A 21,820-nucleotide genomic window follows, 5' to 3' on the forward strand; every position below is an offset into this window, starting at 1 on the left:
GTTCACCAAGGTCCTGAAAGATGTAGGCTAGCAAATTGATGCGAAAACTAGCCTACACTAAAGAAGTCAGTGCAAATCAATCCTGTATGCAAAGAGGACATTATTATTTTTATTTTAGCCCGTTTTTATTGCCTGTCTCTCATTCTGTCTTTCTCTCTCATACTCTCCCTCGATCTCTTTCTTGTGCTCTGTCTCTCTCACTCTGTATGAAAGACTCTTATTTTGTAGAGGGTGTGGTTGCCTAGAAACGTCCTCCTGTGTACTTTAGCCTCATGTTAGTTTTCCTAAGTTACAGCATTGGTGGAGTCCATGCCATTATGTTAGCAGCTATCACTGAACGAGTTTGCTGCCTATTGCCTACAGTTTGAGTTGTGTGAACACCTTGTGTGCGTGCAAAACACGAAGTAAGTGAAAGTAACCGAGATACTTAGGCTGAGTCATGTGTAGGGCCTGTTTTTGGTGGGATATGGATGTGTGTCATGCTCGTTTGGAATGCTAACTTAGCGTTATGCTAAGCGGAGATTAACTTATACTTTCACTTTGGTTAGTAATGTCAATGCATGTATCCTGTCTTATGTTGTGTGTGTGATTGAGATATGGTTATGTTCATAGAATATAACAAAGATATCAGCTATTCAGTTCATTTAGGCTATCTTTATGTGACAGTAAATTGCCAATGAGCATTGGATGCAAATGGGGTGCTTAGTTTAACATGTGGCCTGCCTTGTTTATTAGACAGTGATTATGTGGTACAGTGACCGTATTACTAATGATGGATTCTTTGGTTCCTTACAGACCACACATAACTTTATTGTTGTATGGCAATTGTTGAAGGCAACGCAATAAAAGAAATTAAAGGAAGAACTGCTTCGATCACGGGTGTGCTAACCGCAGTGTTGTGCACGTTCACACTCTTCAGTAACTAGTTCAAAGTTCAGTTCACACACGTGCAAAGTGAACTGTTCACGTTCATAGTTCACCATTTTTAATTTTGAACTAGTTCAAATTCAGTTCATTTGAATGAAAATCTGTTTCTGACGGAATATAGGCTACAGCCACCTGTTGTTCTCATCTAATTGAGAATGTCCGTAAATTGGGCTTTATTTCGCTGGGCAGAGAGGTATAACGCAGTCCGAGTCCCAGGGCCATAACCGTATTCAGGAGCGGACGTGACGTACGTATTACTTGGATGTGATTGGTCGATGACCTACAATCGTGACTGCATCCGCCGCAAAATTAATCCCGCGGTTTTTTCACCACAGCCAAAACGGAGGTATAACGCAGTCCGAGTCCCAGGGCCATAACCGTATTCAGGAGCGGACGTGACGTACGTATTACTTGGATGTGATTGGTCGATGACCTACAATCGTGACTGCATCCGCCGCAAAATTAATCCCGCGGTTTTTTCACCACAGCCAAAACGCGGAAGCAACGTGGATTTTACGTGCCTACGTTTATGTCAAACACATCGTGATTGGCTCATGAAGGAGCAGATACGTGAAACACGCTGCACATAGCCATATGGAGAAAGGTAGGAAACGTCGTTTTTTCTCGTCCCTCAAATTTAATAATAGTTTGGTTTTTTATGTCGATCAAAATAATATTTACTGGTCAACAGACTTTCACATGTGTAAATGCTGGAAAGGGCGATCTTTAGCCCAATTCAAAGTAAAATGACTTAGGTGTAAGTAGGTTAGCCAACAATAACGTTATCCTACGTTATCAAACGTGGTAATTAGCTTAATAAATTATTGTTCTCGTTGGTTATATGTTAACAATAACGTTATCCTACGTTATCCTACGTGGTAATTAGCTTAATAAATTATTGTTCTCGTTGGTTATATGTTATATCCAACTCTTGGCTCTAACAACATATTAAAAAGCTGTATAACACACTGAAATGTAAACTCTCAAATTGTAGATAGGCCTACATGGGAAATGAATGGCTAAATGCAATGACTATTCAATATGTTTGCATTTGAAATTTGTCTCATGTAAAAAGACGTGCAAAATACTGCAACATCTACTTTATAGCTATAAACAAAGTCCTTTAAGTGTCTCTGCTATAAATCAGTGGAATACTGATACTGGGGGGTGTTGATTTATTAATTGATTAATTTATTAATGTGACTGCTGAGCCTGTATCTTGTCATGGTTTTTCTTAAATTAAATCTAAAACATTACTATTGTTAAGTATTTTGCTAATTGGTATTATCTGTTAAGGGTCAAATAATTTTGCCTTGTTTTTCTGTTGTTTCTGTCCAGTAGGTGAGTGTTGATCATTTGTTTGGTACCTATTCCCCCAAGAGGGGTGCCAGTGTCCTGATGCTGACCAGTGCCACCGGTTCCGCCACTTGGTTCCTGCTGGAGCCTTAGCACCAACTGGATGAGGGGACTCCTCTCTGTGTTGAATTCCCGGCTGTCTAAGGCTTTGAAGTGGTATGATATGGGGTCACTAATCCTCAAATGCTGTCAGAAGGCTCTCTTTTCAATTTTATTCAAAAGTATCTGTCAATGTAAAGCACACAGAAGGGTGGAATATATCTTATTATGCCATAAATGGCACCTGCTCCTCACAAGCATTCCAAAAATATATGATTTAGGCTACTTAATGTGATCTGTCTTGTTACACCCTAAAAACTACCACTACTCAAAAGTGTCCGTCAATGCAAACTTAATGTGATCTGTCTTCATGTTACAGGAGAGTGGTGTCAAACTACAAGACCGCCAGCATGTAAACAAGGCCTTGTTTGTCCTTGTTTGGCTACTCACCACTCTTCTAATTCCTGAAGAGGCTGAAGCATGCTGGCCTTGACACCTCAGTCCTTGCTTCCATTAACAGCTGTGTTATGGTCTACTGCAACGGGTGGATAAGGAGGGCAAATGACAGGTATTTTACATCACTTTTACATTACTTTTACTGTCATATTTAGAAAATACTCAAAAAGGTAAAACTTTACTTTTTTGATATCAAAACTTACACCTGGCTTGACATAGTTGGATTGGCGTTAGTGAAACGAGTTGCGCAAGGATGACCAGACAACGCTATTCGCTTTATCACTTATCTTGGATGTCTTAATTCTGCTTTTGTGAAACCCCACTGCTGTTGTTGTCTGTTGTTGTTGTTGTTGTTCTGTGGTGTATGTGTTATTGTTGTGTGCACTGGTAGTGACGTTGTTGTGTGTTGTTTTTTGGTGGGCTGATGGTTGTTGTAGACTGTTTTTGAAAAAGAACACTAACTGTAGGCATATCAATGCTCTTGGATGGGGATTTTTGTTGTTGTTGTTGTTGTGTGATCGTTGTTGTTGTTGTGTGATCATTGTTGTGTGATCGTTGTTGTTGTGTGATGTGTGATGTGTGATCATTGTTGTTTTTGTTGTTGTGTGATAGTTGTATGATTGTTGTTGTTGTTGTGTGATCGTTGTTGTTGTGTGATTGTTCTTGTGTGATGTTGTTGTGTGATTGTTGTTGCTGTGTGTGATCGTGTTGTTGTTGTTGTGTGATTGTTGTTGTTATTGTGTGATCGTTGTTGTAGTGTGATTGTTGTTATTGTGTGATCATTGTTGTTGTTGTTGTGTGATTGTTGTTGTTATTGTGTGATCGTTGTTGTAGTGTGATTGTTGTTATTGTGTGATCATTGGTGTAGTGTGATCGTTGTTATTGAGTGATCGTTGTTATTGTGTGATCATTGTTGTTGTGTGATTGTTGTTGTTGTGTGATCCTTGTTGTTGTTGTTGTGTGATCATTGTTGTTGTTGTTGTTGTTGTTGTGTGATCATTGTTGTGTGAAAGTCGTTGTTGATGTTGTTGTTGTGTGAACGTTGTTGTTGTGTGATGATTGGTGTTGTTGTTGTTGTGTGATCATTGTTGTTGTGTGATTGTTGATGTTGTGTGATGTGTGATCATTGTTGTTGTTGTTGTTGTGTGATCATTGTTGTGTGATCGTTGTTATTGTGTGATTGTTCTTGTGTGATGTTGTTGTGTGATTGTTCTTGTTGTTGTATGATTGTTGTTGTTGTGTGATCGTGTTGTTGTTGTTGTGTGATTGTTGTTGTTATTGTGTGATCATTGTTCTAGTGTGATCGTTGTTATTGTGTGATCATTGTTGTTGTTGTGTGATCGTTGTGTGATTGTTGTTGTTGTGTGATCATTGTTGTTATTGTTGTTGTAGTGTGATCCTTGTTGTTGTTGTTGTGTGATCATTGTTGTTGTTGTTGTTGTTGTTGTGTGATCATTGTTGTGTGAAAGTCGTTGTTGATGTTGTTGTTGTGTGAACGTTGTTGTTGTGTGATGATTGTTGTTGTTGTTGTTGTGTGATCATTGTTGTTGTGTGATTGTTGATGTTGTGTGATGTGTGATCATTGTTGTTGTTGTTGTTGTGTGATCATTGTTGTGTGATCGTTGTTATTGTGTGATTGTTCTTGTGTGATGTTGTTGTGTGATTGTTCTTGTTGTTGTATGATTGTCGTGTTGTGTGATCGTGTTGTTGTTGTTGTGTGATTGTTGTTGTTATTGTGTGATCATTGTTCTAGTGTGATCGTTGTTATTGTGTGATCATTGTTGTTGTTGTGTGATCGTTGTGTGATTGTTGTTGTTGTGTGATCATTGTTGTTATTGTTGTTGTAGTGTGATCCTTGTTGTTGTTGTTGTGTGATCATTATTGTTGTTGTTGTTGTTGTTGTGTGGTCATTGTTGTGTGAAAGTCGTTGTTGATGTTGTTGTTGTGTGAACGTTGTTGTTGTGTGATGATTGTTGTTGTTGTTGTTGTGTGATCATTGTTGTTGTGTGATTGTTGATGTTGTGTGATGTGTGATCATTGTTGTTGTTGTTGTTGTGTGATCATTGTTGTGTGATCGTTGTTATTGTGTGATTGTTCTTGTGTGATGTTGTTGTGTGATTGTTGTTGTTGTTGTATGATTGTTGTTGTTGTGTGATCGTGTTGTTGTTGTTGTGTGATTGTTGTTGTTATTGTGTGATCATTGTTCTAGTGTGATCGTTGTTATTGTGTGATCATTGTTGTTGTTGTGTGATCGTTGTGTGATTGTTGTTGTTGTGTGATCATTGTTGTTATTGTTGTTGTAGTGTGATCCTTGTTGTTGTTGTTGTGTGATCATTGTTGTTGTTGTTGTTGTTGTTGTGTGGTCATTGTTGTGTGAAAGTCGTTGTTGATGTTGTTGTTGTGTGAACGTTGTTGTTGTGTGATGATTGTTGTTGTTGTTGTTGTGTGATCATTGTTGTTGTGTGATTGTTGATGTTGTGTGATGTGTGATCATTGTTGTTGTTGTTGTTGTGTGATCATTGTTGTGTGATCGTTGTTATTGTGTGATTGTTCTTGTGTGATGTTGTTGTGTGATTGTTGTTGTTGTTGTATGATTGTTGTTGTTGTGTGATCGTGTTGTTGTTGTTGTGTGATTGTTGTTGTTATTGTGTGATCATTGTTCTAGTGTGATCGTTGTTATTGTGTGATCATTGTTGTTGTTGTGTGATCGTTGTGTGATTGTTGTTGTTGTGTGATCATTGTTGTTATTGTTGTTGTAGTGTGATCCTTGTTGTTGTTGTTGTGTGATCATTATTGTTGTTGTTGTTGTTGTTGTGTGGTCATTGTTGTGTGAAAGTCGTTGTTGATGTTGTTGTTGTGTGAACGTTGTTGTTGTGTGATGATTGTTGTTGTTGTTGTTGTGTGATCATTGTTGTTGTGTGATTGTTGATGTTGTGTGATGTGTGATCATTGTTGTTGTTGTTGTTGTGTGATCATTGTTGTGTGATCGTTGTTATTGTGTGATTGTTCTTGTGTGATGTTGTTGTGTGATTGTTGTTGTTGTTGTATGATTGTTGTTGTTGTGTGATCGTGTTGTTGTTGTTGTGTGATTGTTGTTGTTATTGTGTGATCATTGTTCTAGTGTGATCGTTGTTATTGTGTGATCATTGTTGTTGTTGTGTGATCGTTGTGTGATTGTTGTTGTTGTGTGATCATTGTTGTTATTGTTGTTGTAGTGTGATCCTTGTTGTTGTTGTTGTGTGATCATTGTTGTGTGAACGTTGTTGTTGTTGTTGTGTGATCATTGTTGTGTGAACGTTGTTGTTGTTGTTGTTGTTGTGTGAACATAGTTGTTGTTGTGTGATTGTTGTTGTTTTTGTTGTTGTTGTTGTGTGATTGTTGTTGTTGTGTGATCGTTGTTGTTGTTGTTGTGTGATCGTTGCTGTAGTAGTGCTTCAGTGATGGTCTTTTCACGTTCTGTGTGTTTTGTTTCCCTCTGTTTGCAGGCAGTGTGCTGTGAGGACTGCTGCCCTGATTCATACGGAAGAACCAAGCCCGCAAGATGGTGTTATCAAGCACACAGAAGGGGGGAATATAGCTTATTGTACCTTAAATGACAAGTGCTCATCACAAGCATTCCAAAAGTATATGATTTAGGCTACTTAATGTGATCTGTCTTCGAGTTACACCCTAAAAACTACCAACACTGTCAAAAGAGTCCGTCAATGCAAACGGTCGTGTCCTCCTGGCAGATGGTGTTATCAAGCACACAGAAGGGTGGAATATAGTTTATTGTACCTTAAATGACAAGTACTCATCACAAGCATTCCAAAAATATATGATATAGGCTACTTAATGTGATCTGTCTTCGAGTTACACCCTATAAACTACCAACACTGTCAAAAGTGTCCGTCAATGCAAACGGTGGCATCCTCCTGGCAGATGGTGTTATCAAGCACACAGAAGGGTGGAATATAGTTTATTGTACCTTAAATGACAAGTACTCATCACAAGCATTCCAAAAATGTATGATTTAGGCTACTTAATGTGATCTGTCTTCGAGTTACACCCTACAAACTACCAACACTGTCAAAAGTGTCAGTCAATGCAAACGGTCGCGTCCTCCTGGCAGATGGTGTTATGAAGCACACAGAAGGGTGGAATATAGCTTATTGTACCTTAAATGACAAGCACTCATCACAAGCATTCCAAAAATATATGATTTAAATTACTTAATGTGATCTGTCTTCGAGTTACACCCTAAAAACTACCAACACTGTCAAAAGTGTCCGTCAATGCAAACGGTGGCATCCTCCTGGCAGATGGTGTTATCAAGCACACAGAAGGGTGGAATATAGCTTATTGTACTTTAAATGACAAGCACTCATCACAAGCATTCCAAAAATATATGATTTAAATTACTTAATGTGATCTGTCTTCGAGTTACACCCTAAAAACTACCAACACTGTCAAAAGTGTCCGTCAATGCAAACGGTGGCATCCTCCTGGCAGATGGTGTTATCAAGCACACAGAAGGGTGGAATATAGCTTATTGTACTTTAAATGACAAGTACTCATCACAAGCATTCCAAAAATATATGATTTAAATTACTTAATGTGATCTGTCTTCGAGTTACACCCTAAAAACTACCAACACTGTCAAAAGTGTCCGTCAATGCAAACGGTCGTGTCCTCCTGGCAGATGGTGTTATCAAGCACACAGAAGGGTGGAATATAGCTTATTGTACCTTAAATGACAAGTACTCATCACAAGCATTCCAAAAATATATGATTTAGGCTACTTAATGTGATCTGTCTTCGAGTTACACCCTAAAAACTACCGGTGTTCAAAAGTATCCGTCAATGCAAACGGTCACGGCCCACTGGCAGATGGTGTTAATAAGCACACAGAAGGGTGGAATATAGCTTATTATAGCTTAAATCACATCTACATTCTACAGGCATTCCAAGAATATATGGTTTAGGCTACTTACATTTATCTGTCCCCATGTTACACCCTAAAAGCTACCCGTGTTCAAAAGCATCCGTCGATGCAAACGGTCACGGCCCACTGGCAGATGGTGTTAACAAGCACACAGAAGGGTGGAATATAACTTATTATAGCTTAAATCACATCTACACTCTACAGGCATTCCAAAAATATATGATTGAGGCCACTTAAACTGATCTGTCCCCATGTTACACCCAGAATTGGTAATGCCTTTTTTTCTGTTACTGGTAATTTAGGCCCATGGCATCTTGAGGCCTTTTGGACAGAGGAGAGGACGACCGAGCTGGTTAACCTCTACACAAATAGATGCACGTCAAGTGGTATGTATAACTGAAAGTTTTTTCTGTGTCAATCCTTTCTTGAAGTTCAAACATGGAACCTTAACATTTGTTTTTAATGACACTACTGTGTACTGTCTTACAGATGCTTTGGGGAGTGAGACCGCCGGTATACCCACCTACAGTATATTGATCCTGACATCAGTGCCAAATATTTCTTGATAATAATAATAATAATAATACCTCAGTTTTTTATAGCGCTTTTCTGGGTACCCAAAGACGCTTGATGGCAATTGGTCGAAAAAAGCACGGTATGACCGGCATTCTATGTTTTCATTTTCCTTTTTTAAAGATGGAAATGATGCAGACTACTGTGTCTGATTACACTTTAACACCTTTCTACCTCAACACTAATTCAGGGTGTATCATGGCCCAAATATGCTGAGGAATGCAGGCTGCCTTGGTGGGCTTAGGAGTTGCCTTTCACTTCAGTCAGTGACGGTACGTTAATATTGAATAACCAACTCTTACTGGTACAACTGCATGCACACAACTGTTACATCATGATTTGGCTTGTCATAAGAGAATGATCAAAAACAATAATGATTGCATAGCCTAAGTTGGCCATGCCTGTCTTGCTATTAACCTATGCAAATCTCTGCTTATTTTATTTTGACAATTGAATTCATGTTGGACAAACAACTCATTATTCATAGGTTCAGTAAGTGTATGTAATATTTTGTCTGGTGAGTGTAACTTTGTTTCTGACTCTTTTGTGATTTTGATACATTTTCATGCTTTGTTTGCCATTTTTAAAGGAAAAGGTCCAGGACGTAAGGCTTTTACAGCTGAAAAGCTGAGACAGCTTGTGCAGTCCTACAATGCACATGTCAATGATCAGCTGTTTGTTGAGGCAGCGGCAGCAGATGCAGCACCAACACCACCAGCAGCAGCAGTGGCAGGAGCAGCACCACCAGCACCACCAGCACCACCAGCACTATAAATGCCAGCAGCGGCAGATTATAAAGAAGGATAACAATTAATACATGAAATTAGAGTGGGAAGTTGTGCTTTTATGTTTCATGTTTATGGTTTTATATATATATGCACCTTACTTGAGCGTCTCTACAAATTCATTATACTGCAATGCAATTACAATAAAGGCATTAATTTGTCATTTCAGTTTGTATTACTACATTCATTTAGCCTGGGTGCCAGCCAAACTTAGCCCTTTCCACAACATTTCAGGTCGGGAAGTTCGGTCTGGAATTGCTCCATTGTGGCACAAATATGCTCGAACCAGAGCTGTTCGGACCAATGTGTGTGTATGTTTGTAAAAGACATAGATTCATCTGAATGCTGTAGACTGTCTTAGTAAACATACATTCATGATTTGCATAGACAGGCAGACCTTGATTGCACCTTAGGGTTACGTGAGTTATGTTCATATAGACTGCACTCTGGCTATGGTCAGACAGTTTTGCATGCGCACAAGTTGATGACTCGGACCAACCACCTCAGAATACAAATTTTCTGCTTGTTTCTCATGTTTACATGTGTTGTGATAAATAAACATGATTTGCAGGTCAGTTTTGACCTACAGTATGTGACAGCCTTGAAAAGTACCATCCAGACAGCTATTCGGTTTAGTTTTCAGACAGTTTTGTATGCACACAAGTTGATGAACCATTAAAATAAATATTTGGATGTGTGTTGTGCGAAATTTCAATGATTTCACTGAAACCCAATTTCACTGATCGTACATGCAATGGGGGTTTTGATCCACAAGACAGCTTTAGAAATTGACGCTAGAGAGCATATTTTTCACATAAATCGATACACAAAAGTTCTTAAATCATACCCAAATCATTAAAACATCCATATTTTGACTGTTTATGATACACAGAGGTGTGCTGTACTGAAATAAACCTCATTTCTGATCATACGTGCTGTGGGAATTTTGATCCACAAGACAGCTTTAGAAATTGACGTTAGAGAGCATATTTGTCACATAAGTTGATACACAAAAGTTCTTAAATCATAACCAAACCATTAAAACATCCATACTTTGATTGATTATGATACACAGAGGTGTGCTGTACTGAAACAAATCCAATTTCACTGATCTTACCTGCAGTGGGAATTTTTATCCACAAGACATCTTCAGAAACTGATGTTCAGAGAGCATATTTGTCACATAAGTTGATACACAAAAGTTCTTAAATCATACCCAAACCATTAAAACATCCATACTTTGATTGATTATGATACACAGAGGTGTGCTGTACTGAAACAAATCCAATTTCACTGATCTTACCTGCTGTGGGAATTTTGATCCACAAGACATCTTCAGAAACTGATGTTCAGAGAGCATATTTTTCACATAAGTTGATACACAAAAGTTCTTAAATCATACCCAAACCATTAAAACATCCATATTTTGACTGATTATGATACACAGAAGTGTGCTGTACTGAAACAAATCCAATTCCACTGATCTCACCTGCTGTGGGAATTTTGATCCACAAGACATTTTCAGAAACTGATGTTCAGAGAGCATATTTTTCACATAAGTCGATACACAAAAGTTCTTAAATCATACCCAAACCATTAAAACATCCATATTTTGATTGATTATGATACACAGAGGTGTGCTGTACTGAAATATACCCAATTTCACTGATCTTATATGCTGTGGGAATTGTGGTCCACAAGGCGGCTTTAGAAATTGACGTTAGAGAGCATATTTTTCACATAAGTTGATACACAAAAGTTCTTAAATCATAACCAAACCATTAAAACATCCATATTTTGATTGATTATGATACACAGAGGTGTGCTGTACTGAAATAAACCCAATTTCACTGATCTTACCTGCTGTAGGAATTTTGATCCACAAGACATCTTCAGAAACTGATGCTCAGAGAGCATATTTTTCACATAAGTTGATACACAAAAGTTCCTAAATCATACCCAAACCATTAATACATCCATATTTTGATTGATTATGATACACAGAGGTGTGCTGTACTGAAAAAAAAACAATTTCACTGATCTTATATGCTGTGGGAATTGTGATCCACAAGACAGCTTTAGAAATTGACGTTAGAGAGCATATTTTTCACATAAGTTGATACACAAAAGTTCTTAAATCATACCCAAACCATCAAAACATCCTTATTTTGACTGATTATGACACACAGAGGTATGCTGTGCTGAAATAAACCCAATTTCACTGACCTTACCCGCCTTGGCAAGTTCGATGGTCAGGACATACTCAGAAACTACAATTCAGACACCCATATTGGCCAGATAGGCCTAAGTAGGTGTCACACTCATTGTTTCATGAAATGTTGACATGTGGCACATATTTTGATTCAGGGAGTGATAGCCAACTTGCTTGTCAAATTTGAGACCTCCAGCTGCTTGTGTGTTGACAGGAGGCGGAGCCAAAGATTGGAAAATCTAGATTTCTAGGGGGCGCTATAGAATCTGTGAATATGTGAGATGTGGTTTTACTTCGCTCATATATTTTATGTCATACATAGATGTCACAGGCCAAATTTAGTCTGTCTATGAGGTATGCAAGTTAGAAATTCTAACCCTAGGTATAGATGGTCATAATTTGCATAGGTCAGACAGGCCTTGATAGGATTACACCACTTAATTCAACAATGTGCCAGCATGTGGCACATATTTTGATTCAGGGAGTGATAGCCAACTTGCTTGTCAAATTTGAGACTTCCAGCTGCTTGTGTGTTGACAGGAGGCGGAGCCAAAGATTGGAAAATCTAGATTTCTAGGGGGCGCTATAGAGTCTGTGAATATGTGAGATGTGGTTTTACTTCGCTCATATATTTTATGTCATACATAGATGTCACAGGCCAAATTTAGTCTGTCTATGAGGTATGCAAGTTAGAAATTCTAACCCTAGGTATAGATGGTCATAATTTGCATAGGTCAGACAGGCCTTGATAGGATTACACCACTTAATTCAACGATGTGCCAGCATGTGGCACATATTTTGATACAGGGGATGATAACAAACTAGTTTGTCAAATTTGAGACTTCCAGCTGCTTGTGTGTTGACAGGAGGCGGAGCCAAAGATTGGAAAATCTAGATTTCTAGGGGGCGCTATAGAGTCTGTGAATATGTGAGATGTGGTTTTACTTCGCTCATATATTTTATGTCATACATAGATGTCACATACCAAATTTAGTCTGTCTATGAGGTATGCAAGTTAGAAATTCTAACCCTAGGTATAGATGGTCATAATTTGCATAGGTCAGACAGGCCTTGATAGGATTAGACCACCTAATTCAAGGATGTGCCAGCATGTGGCACATATTTTGATACAGGGGATGATAACAAACTAGTTTGTCAAATTTGAGAGTTCCAGCTGCTTGTGTGTTGACAGAAGGCGGAGCCAAATATAGGAAATATTGGATTTCTAGGGGGCGCTATAGAGTCTGTGAATATGTGATGTGTGATTTTACTACACACTCATATTTTGTGTCATATACGGATGTCACATGCCAAATTTAATCAGTATGGGGGTATATAAGTTACAAATGCTAATCCTATGTTTAGATGTCCTTGATTTGCATAGTTATACAGGCCTTGATAAGGTTATACCAGTTATTATATATATGGTATATTTATATATATACCAGAACTAAAACCAACATGTGGCATACATATTCATAAGGGGGTGAAAACAAAATAGTTTGTGACATTTGAGACCTTTAGCTGCTTTTGTGTTGCCAGGAGGCAGGACAAAATAAGTCTACAATGAAAGTCATATTGATGTATTTTTTTTTTTACATCAAACATTATGTCAAAATTATATCATGAAAGTCATATTGACATATTTTTTTTTTTTTTATCAATATGACATCAAAAATGATGCCAAAATGATGTCAAAAACTTAAAAACAACACAAATTGGTAACAAGTATTTTTATTTTTGTAGACAATCACAAAATATCACAATACAAAATTGAGCCTTCTGTGAAGGATTCAAGAAATTGTCACATACAGAGAACTGGCATTATAGCGGCACAACTTTCCTGTGCAGAGGTGTATAGGATAAAGAAAGTATTTAGAAATAATTAAACAATAAGGAAGGGGGGTCATTCTGTGTCAAATCAGACAAAATCCAGGAAAATAGTTGCTGTGCTTCAGATTTTTTAACTCAAGGTTTGTCTACCTTTAAATCAAATATTTGTACTAAATTTTATAATTTCATACAGTAGGCCTACATTTTTTTCACAATTGATTTTGTATCCGTTTTACTCTCAGACATTCCTTATTGTGGAGGCCATCTTTGGGCATGATAATTTCATGTATAAAGTGCCAATGATGTACCATGTTTCATTCGTTGATAAATACACTTACTTGGTTCCATTGTATATCCATGTCTTTTCATTCTTGACCCTGTGGTAAAACAATGATTTTGACTGTATCTACGGTACAACATTGGCACCTTGTACACTAAATGCCCATACACTGAGCTGTGCTCACATACCTGTTCAAATAAGTGCCTACTAGCTATTCTACATACCATTTTAATCCTATGAAAATTACCAAAAAACACACCCTTCCCTTGCTTAACCTTTAAAATCTTCAAGCCCATTACATATTGAAAACATTGGCATTAATAACACATAATATGTAAATATGTACAAACTGACATTCATACCCTTAATGTTACTGATTTATGCACTTTTCCCCAAATATAGGACCTTGCCGAAAACGAGCCTGCCGTAATAATATGAAGATATAGGATTTGAACAGAAATATTTCACGGGCCTTGGTTTTGGGAACCATTCTACTGTATATATAGACATTATTTTAGCAAAACCTGAGATACTGATTTGACACAGAATAATCCAGGGGGTACAAAGTGCAGTGTGTGTACTGTAAGTGCAGTATGGCAAGTCTATGTAATGTAGTTTAAAGAGTTATGTGTGTCCGGGATGCGGATGGCTTGAGGAAAGAAACTTCTCCTCAGTCTGTTTTAGCCATGTGGAAACAGAGATGTACGCTTGGCCTCAGTGGTTTAAACAGTCCATGGTCAGGGTGTGAAATGTGTCATGAAATATTCTGGGCCCTTGTTGCACTCTTCGGGTATAGATGTCCTGCAGGGTAGGGAGAGGTGCTCTGATGGTAGCTTTGACAGTAAATGTCAAGTGTCTGTAAAAGAGAAAGAAAGCATATATTACAATTTACCCGGTCCATGAATATAATTAATGCAAACTACTCCGCTCGTACATATGACAAACAAATTAGAGCATGCTCAATAACATACCCCATAGCCCTCACCATGGAACAAAAAAAAAAAACATTCAAAATACAAAAACACTTACACCATGTTGAGGGCAGCAGCTATGGCTACCAGACATCATCAAGTAGTGCCTAATTCGCCGGCATAGGCTATGTGACACATTCAAAGTAAAAAATAAAAAAAGAACACATTTTAAGTAGCCTAACTCATATGTTTTTGGAATGCCTGTAGAGTGTAGATGTGATTTAAGCTATAATAAGTTATATTCCACCCTTCTGTGTGCTTGTTAACACCATCTGCCAGTGGGCCGTGACCGTTTGCATCGACGGATGCTTTTGAACAAGGGTAGTTTTAAGGGTGTAACATGGGGACAGATCAATTTAAGTAGCCTAAATTATATATTTTTGGAATGCCTGTAGAATGTAGATGTGATTTAAGCTATAATAAGCTATATTCCACCCTTCTGTGTGCTTGTTAGCACCATCTGCCAGTGGGCCTTGACCGTTTGCATTGATGGATACTTTTGAACACGGGTAGTTTTTAGGGTGTAACTCGAAGACAGATCACATTAAGTAGCCTAAATCATATATTTTTGGAATGCTTGTGATGAGTACTTGTCATTTAAGGTACAATAAGCTATATTCCACCCTTCTGTGTGCTTGATAACACCATCTGCCAGGAGGACACGACCGTTTGCATTGACGGACACTTTTGACAGTGTTGGTAGTTTTTAGGGTGTAACTCGAAGACAGATCACATTAAGTAATTTAAATCATATATTTTTGGAATGCTTGTGATGAGTACTTGTCATTTAAGGTACAATAAGATATATTCCACCCTTCTGTGTGCTTGATAACACCATCTGCCAAGAGGACACGACCGTTTGAATTGACGGACACTTTTGAACACGGGTAGTTTTTAGGGTGTAACTCGAAGACAGATCACATTAAGTAATTTAAATCATATATTTTTGGAATGCTTGTGATGAGTACTTGTCATTTAAAGTACAATAAGCTATATTCCACCCTTCTGTGTGCTTGATAACACCATCTGCCAGGAGGACGCGAACGTTTGCATTGACGGACACTTTTGACAGTGTTGGTAGTTTTTAGGGTGTAACTCGAAGACAGATCACATTAAGTAATTTAAATCATATATTTTTGGAATGCTTGTGATGAGTACTTGTCATTTAAGGTACAATAAGATATATTCCACCCTTCTGTGTGCTTGATAACACCATCTGCCAAGAGGACACGACCGTTTGAATTGACGGACACTTTTGAACACGGGTAGTTTTTAGGGTGTAACTCGAAGACAGATCACATTAAGTAATTTAAATCATATATTTTTGGAATGCTTGTGATGAGTACTTGTCATTTAAAGTACAATAAGCTATATTCCACCCTTCTGTGTGCTTGATAACACCATCTGCCAGGAGGATGCCACCGTTTGCATTGACGGACACTTTTGACAGTGTTGGTAGTTTTTAGGGTGTAACTCGAAGACAGATCACATTAAGTAATTTAAATCATATATTTTTGGAATGCTTGTGATGAGTGCTTGTCATTTAAGGTACAATAAGCTATATTCCACCCTTCTGTGTGCTTCATAACACCATCTGCCAGGAGGACGCGACCGTTTGCATTGACTGACACTTTTGACAGTGTTGGTAGTTTGTAGGGTGTAACTCGAAGACAGATCACATTAAGTAGCCTAAATCATACATTTTTGGAATGCTTGTGATGAGTACTTGTCATTTAAAGTACAATAAGCTATATTCCACCCTTCTGTGTGCTTGATAACACCATCTGCCAGGAGGATGCCACCGTTTGCATTGACGGACACTTTTGACAGTGTTGGTAGTTTTTAGGGTGTAACTCGAAGACAGATCACATTAAGTAATTTAAATCATATATTTTTGGAATGCTTGTGATGAGTGCTTGTCATTTAAGGTACAATAAGCTATATTCCACCCTTCTGTGTGCTTCATAACACCATCTGCCAGGAGGACGCGACCGTTTGCATTGACTGACACTTTTGACAGTGTTGGTAGTTTGTAGGGTGTAACTCGAAGACAGATCACATTAAGTAGCCTAAATCATACATTTTTGGAATGCTTGTGATGAGTACTTGTCATTTAAGGTACAATAAACTATATTCCACCCTTCTGTGTGCTTGATAACACCATCTGCCAGGAGGATGCCACCGTTTGCATTGACGGACACTTTTGACAGTGTTGGTAGTTTATAGGGTGTAACTCGAAGACAGATCACATTAAGTAGCCTATATCATATATTTTTGGAATGCTTGTGATGAGTACTTGTCATTTAAGGTACAATAAACTATATTCCACCCTTCTGTGTGCTTGATAACACCATCTGCCAGGAGGACACGACCGTTTGCATTGACGGACTCTTTTGACAGTGTTGGTAGTTTTTAGGGTGTAACTCGAAGACAGATCACATTAAGTAGCCTAAATCATATACTTTTGGAATGCTTGTGATGAGCACTTGTCATTTAAGGTACAATAAGCTATATTCCCCCCTTCTGTGTGCTTGATAACACCATCTTGCGGGCTTGGTTCTTCCGTATGAATCAGGGCAGCAGTCCTCACAGCACACTGCCTGCAAACAGAGGGAAACAAAACACACAGAACGTGAAAAGACCATCACTGAAGCACTACTACAGCAACGATCACACAACAACAACAACAACGATCACACAACAACAACAATCACACAACAACAACAACAAAAACAACAACAATCACACAACAACAACTATGTTCACACAACAACAACAACAACAACAACGTTCACACAACAATGATCACACAACAACAACAACAACGTTCACACAACAATGATCACACAACAACAACAACAAGGATCACACTACAACAACAATAACAACAATGATCACACAACAACAACAATCACACAACGATCACACAACAACAACAATGATCACACAATAACAACGATCACACTAGAACAATGATCACACAATAACAACAACAATCACACAACAACAACAACACGATCACACAACAACAACAATCATACAACAACAACAACAATCACACAACAACATCACACAAGAACAATCACACAATAACAACGATCACACAACAATGATCACACAACAACAACAACAACAATGATCACACATCACACAACATCAACAATCACACAACAACAATGATCACACAACAACAACAACAACAATCATCACACAACAACAACGTTCACACAACAACAACATCAACAACGACTTTCACACAACAATGACCACACAACAACAACAACAACAACAATAATGATCACACAACAACAACAACAAGGATCACACTACAACAACAATAACAACAATGATCACACAACAACAACAATCACACAACGATCACACAACAACAACAATGATCACACAATAACAACGATCACACTAGAACAATGATCACACAATAACAACAACAATCACACAACAACAACAACACGATCACACAACAACAACAATCATACAACAACAACAACAATCACACAACAACATCACACAAGAACAATCACACAATAACAACGATCACACAACAATGATCACACAACAACAACAACAACAATGATCACACATCACACAACATCAACAATCACACAACAACAATGATCACACAACAACAACAACAACAATCATCACACAACAACAACGTTCACACAACAACAACATCAACAACGACTTTCACACAACAATGACCACACAACAACAACAACAACAACAACAATGATCACACAACAACAACAACAAGGATCACACTACAACAACAATAACAACAATGATCACACAACAACAACAATCACACAACGATCACACAACAACAACAATGATCACACAATAACAACGATCACACTAGAACAATGATCACACAATAACAACAACAATCACACAACAACAACAACACGATCACACAACAACAACAATCATACAACAACAACAACAATCACACAACAACATCACACAAGAACAATCACACAATAACAACGATCACACAACAATGATCACACAACAACAACAACAACAATGATCACACATCACACAACATCAACAATCACACAACAACAATGATCACACAACAACAACAACAACAATCATCACACAACAACAACGTTCACACAACAACAACATCAACAACGACTTTCACACAACAATGACCACACAACAACAACAACAACAACAATAATGATCACACAACAACAACAACAAGGATCACACTACAACAACAATAACAACAATGATCACACAACAACAACAATCACACAACGATCACACAACAACAACAATGATCACACAATAACAACGATCACACTAGAACAATGATCACACAATAACAACAACAATCACACAACAACAACAACACGATCACACAACACGACAATCATACAACAACAAGAACAATCACACAACAACATCACACAAGAACAATCACACAATAACAACGATCACACAACAATGATCACACAACAACAACAACAACAATGATCACACATCACACAACATCAACAATCACACAACAACAATGATCACACAACAACAACAACAACAATCATCACACAACAACAACGTTCACACAACAACAACATCAACAACGACTTTCACACAACAATGATCACACAACAACAACAACAACAACAACAATGATCACACAACAACAACAACAAGGATCACACTACAACAACAATAACAACAATGATCACACAACAACAACAATCACACAACGATCACACAACAACAACAATGATCACACAATAACAACGATCACACTAGAACAATGATCACACAATAACAACAACAATCACACAACAACAACAACACGATCACACAACAACAACAATCATACAACAACAAGAACAATCACACAACAACATCACACAAGAACAATCACACAATAACAACGATCACACAACAATGATCACACAACAACAACAACAACAATGATCACACATCACACAACATCAACAATCACACAACAACAATGATCACACAACAACAACAACACCAATCATCACACAACAACAACGTTCACACAACAACAACATCAACAACGACTTTCACACAACAATGATCACACAACAACAACAACAACAACAACAATGATCACACAACAACAACAACAAGGATCACACAACAACAACAATCACACAACAACAATGATCACACAATAACAACGATCACTCAATAACAACGATCACACTACACCAATGATCACACAATAACAACAATCACACTACAACAACGATCACACAATAACAACAACAATCACACAACAACAACAACAATGATCACACAATAACAACAATCACACTACAACAACGATCACACAATAACAACAACAATCACACAACAACAACAACACGATCACACACAGCAACAACAATCACACAACAACATCACACAAGAACAATCACACAACAACAACGATCACACAACAACAACAACAATCATACAACTATCACACAACAACAAAAACAACAATGATCACACATCACACATCACACAACAACAACGATCACACAACAATGATCACACAACAACAACAACGATCACACAACAACAACAACAACAAAAATCCCCATCCAAGAGCATTGATATGCCTACAGTTAGTGTTCTTTTTCAAAAACAGTCTACAACAACCATCAGCCCACCAAAAAACAACACACAACAACGTCACTACCAGTGCACACAACAATAACACATACACCACAGAACAACAACAACAACAACAGACAACAACAGCAGTGGGGTTTCACAAAAGCAGAATTAAGACATCCAAGATAAGTGATAAAGCGAATAGCGTTGTCTGGTCATCCTTGCGCAACTCGTTTCACTAACGCCAATCCAACTATGTCAAGCCAGGTGTAAGTTTTGATATCAAAAAAGTAAAGTTTTACCTTTTTGAGTATTTTCTAAATATGACAGTAAAAGTAATGTAAAAGTGATGTAAAATACCTGTCATTTGCCCTCCTTATCCACCCGTTGCAGTAGACCATAACACAGCTGTTAATGGAAGCAAGGACTGAGGTGTCAAGGCCAGCATGCTTCAGCCTCTTCAGGAATTAGAAGAGTGGTGAGTAGCCAAACAAGGACAAACAAGGCCTTGTTTACATGCTGGCGGTCTTGTAGTTTGACACCACTCTCCTGTAACATGAAGACAGATCACATTAAGTTTGCATTGACGGACACTTTTGAGTAGTGGTAGTTTTTAGGGTGTAACAAGACAGATCACATTAAGTAGCCTAAATCATATATTTTTGGAATGCTTGTGAGGAGCAGGTGCCATTTATGGCATAATAAGATATATTCCACCCTTCTGTGTGCTTTACATTGACAGATACTTTTGAATAAAATTGAAAAGAGAGCCTTCTGACAGCATTTGAGGATTAGTGACCCCATATCATACCACTTCAAAGCCTTAGACAGCCGGGAATTCAACACAGAGAGGAGTCCCCTCATCCAGTTGGTGCTAAGGCTCCAGCAGGAACCAAGTGGCGGAACCGGTGGCACTGGTCAGCATCAGGACACTGGCACCCCTCTTGGGGGAATAGGTACCAAACAAATGATCAACACTCACCTACTGGACAGAAACAACAGAAAAACAAGGCAAAATTATTTGACCCTTAACAGATAATACCAATTAGCAAAATACTTAACAATAGTAATGTTTTAGATTTAATTTAAGAAAAACCATGACAAGATACAGGCTCAGCAGTCACATTAATAAATTAATCAATTAATAAATCAACACCCCCCAGTATCAGTATTCCACTGATTTATAGCAGAGACACTTAAAGGACTTTGTTTATAGCTATAAAGTAGATGTTGCAGTATTTTGCACGTCTTTTTACATGAGACAAATTTCAAATGCAAACATATTGAATAGTCATTGCATTTAGCCATTCATTTCCCATGTAGGCCTATCTACAATTTGAGAGTTTACATTTCAGTGTGTTATACAGCTTTTTAATATGTTGTTAGAGCCAAGAGTTGGATATAACATATAACCAACGAGAACAATAATTTATTAAGCTAATTACCACGTAGGATAACGTAGGATAACGTTATTGTTAACATATAACCAACGAGAACAATAATTTATTAAGCTAATTACCACGTTTGATAACGTAGGATAACGTTATTGTTGGCTAACCTACTTACACCTAAGTCATTTTACTTTGAATTGGGCTAAAGATCGCCCTTTCCAGCATTTACACATGTGAAAGTCTGTTGACCAGTAAATATTATTTTGATCGACATAAAAAACCAAACTATTATTAAATTTGAGGGACGAGAAAAAACGACGTTTCCTACCTTTCTCCATATGGCTATGTGCAGCGTGTTTCACGTATCTGCTCCTTCATGAGCCAATCACGATGTGTTTGACATAAACGTAGGCACGTAAAATCCACGTTGCTTCCGCGTTTTGGCTGTGGTGAAAAAACC

At 37.9% G+C, this 21,820-nt stretch overlaps 3 long non-coding RNA genes across 6 annotated transcripts; 2 read left to right on the forward strand and 1 right to left on the reverse strand.

Annotated features, from left to right (window-relative positions):
• Positions 1–1,414: 1,414 nt before the first annotated feature.
• LOC134088863 (uncharacterized) lies at positions 1,415–6,349 on the forward strand. 2 transcript variants are annotated; one of them, XR_009939999.1, is made up of 4 exons: positions 1,415–1,531; positions 2,266–2,439; positions 2,702–2,890; positions 6,264–6,349. It is a non-coding gene; the product is annotated as an uncharacterized LOC134088863 (long non-coding RNA). The 2 variants fall into 2 exon arrangements; XR_009940000.1 differs by having other exon boundaries at positions 1,417–1,531; positions 2,269–2,439.
• A 51-nt stretch (positions 6,350–6,400) lies between these two features.
• Positions 6,401–9,753, forward strand: LOC134088862 (uncharacterized). Its single transcript, XR_009939998.1, has 4 exons — positions 6,401–8,088; positions 8,192–8,357; positions 8,466–8,547; positions 8,865–9,753. It is a non-coding gene; the product is annotated as an uncharacterized LOC134088862 (long non-coding RNA).
• A 3,243-nt stretch (positions 9,754–12,996) lies between these two features.
• On the reverse strand, positions 12,997–21,805 carry LOC134088865 (uncharacterized). Of its 3 annotated transcripts, XR_009940003.1 has the most exons (5): positions 21,689–21,805; positions 20,781–20,954; positions 20,330–20,518; positions 14,415–16,956; positions 12,997–14,241 (listed from the first exon to the last, which is right to left on the reverse strand). It is a non-coding gene; the product is annotated as an uncharacterized LOC134088865 (long non-coding RNA). The 3 variants fall into 3 exon arrangements; XR_009940001.1 differs by having other exon boundaries at positions 12,997–16,956; XR_009940002.1 differs by having other exon boundaries at positions 12,997–16,956; positions 20,781–20,951; positions 21,689–21,803.
• Positions 21,806–21,820: the final 15 nt, after the last annotated feature.

The sequence above is a fragment of the Sardina pilchardus genome, chromosome 8 (assembly GCF_963854185.1).
Source record: "Sardina pilchardus chromosome 8, fSarPil1.1, whole genome shotgun sequence".
NCBI classification, from domain to species: Eukaryota; Metazoa; Chordata; class Actinopteri; order Clupeiformes; family Clupeidae; genus Sardina; species Sardina pilchardus.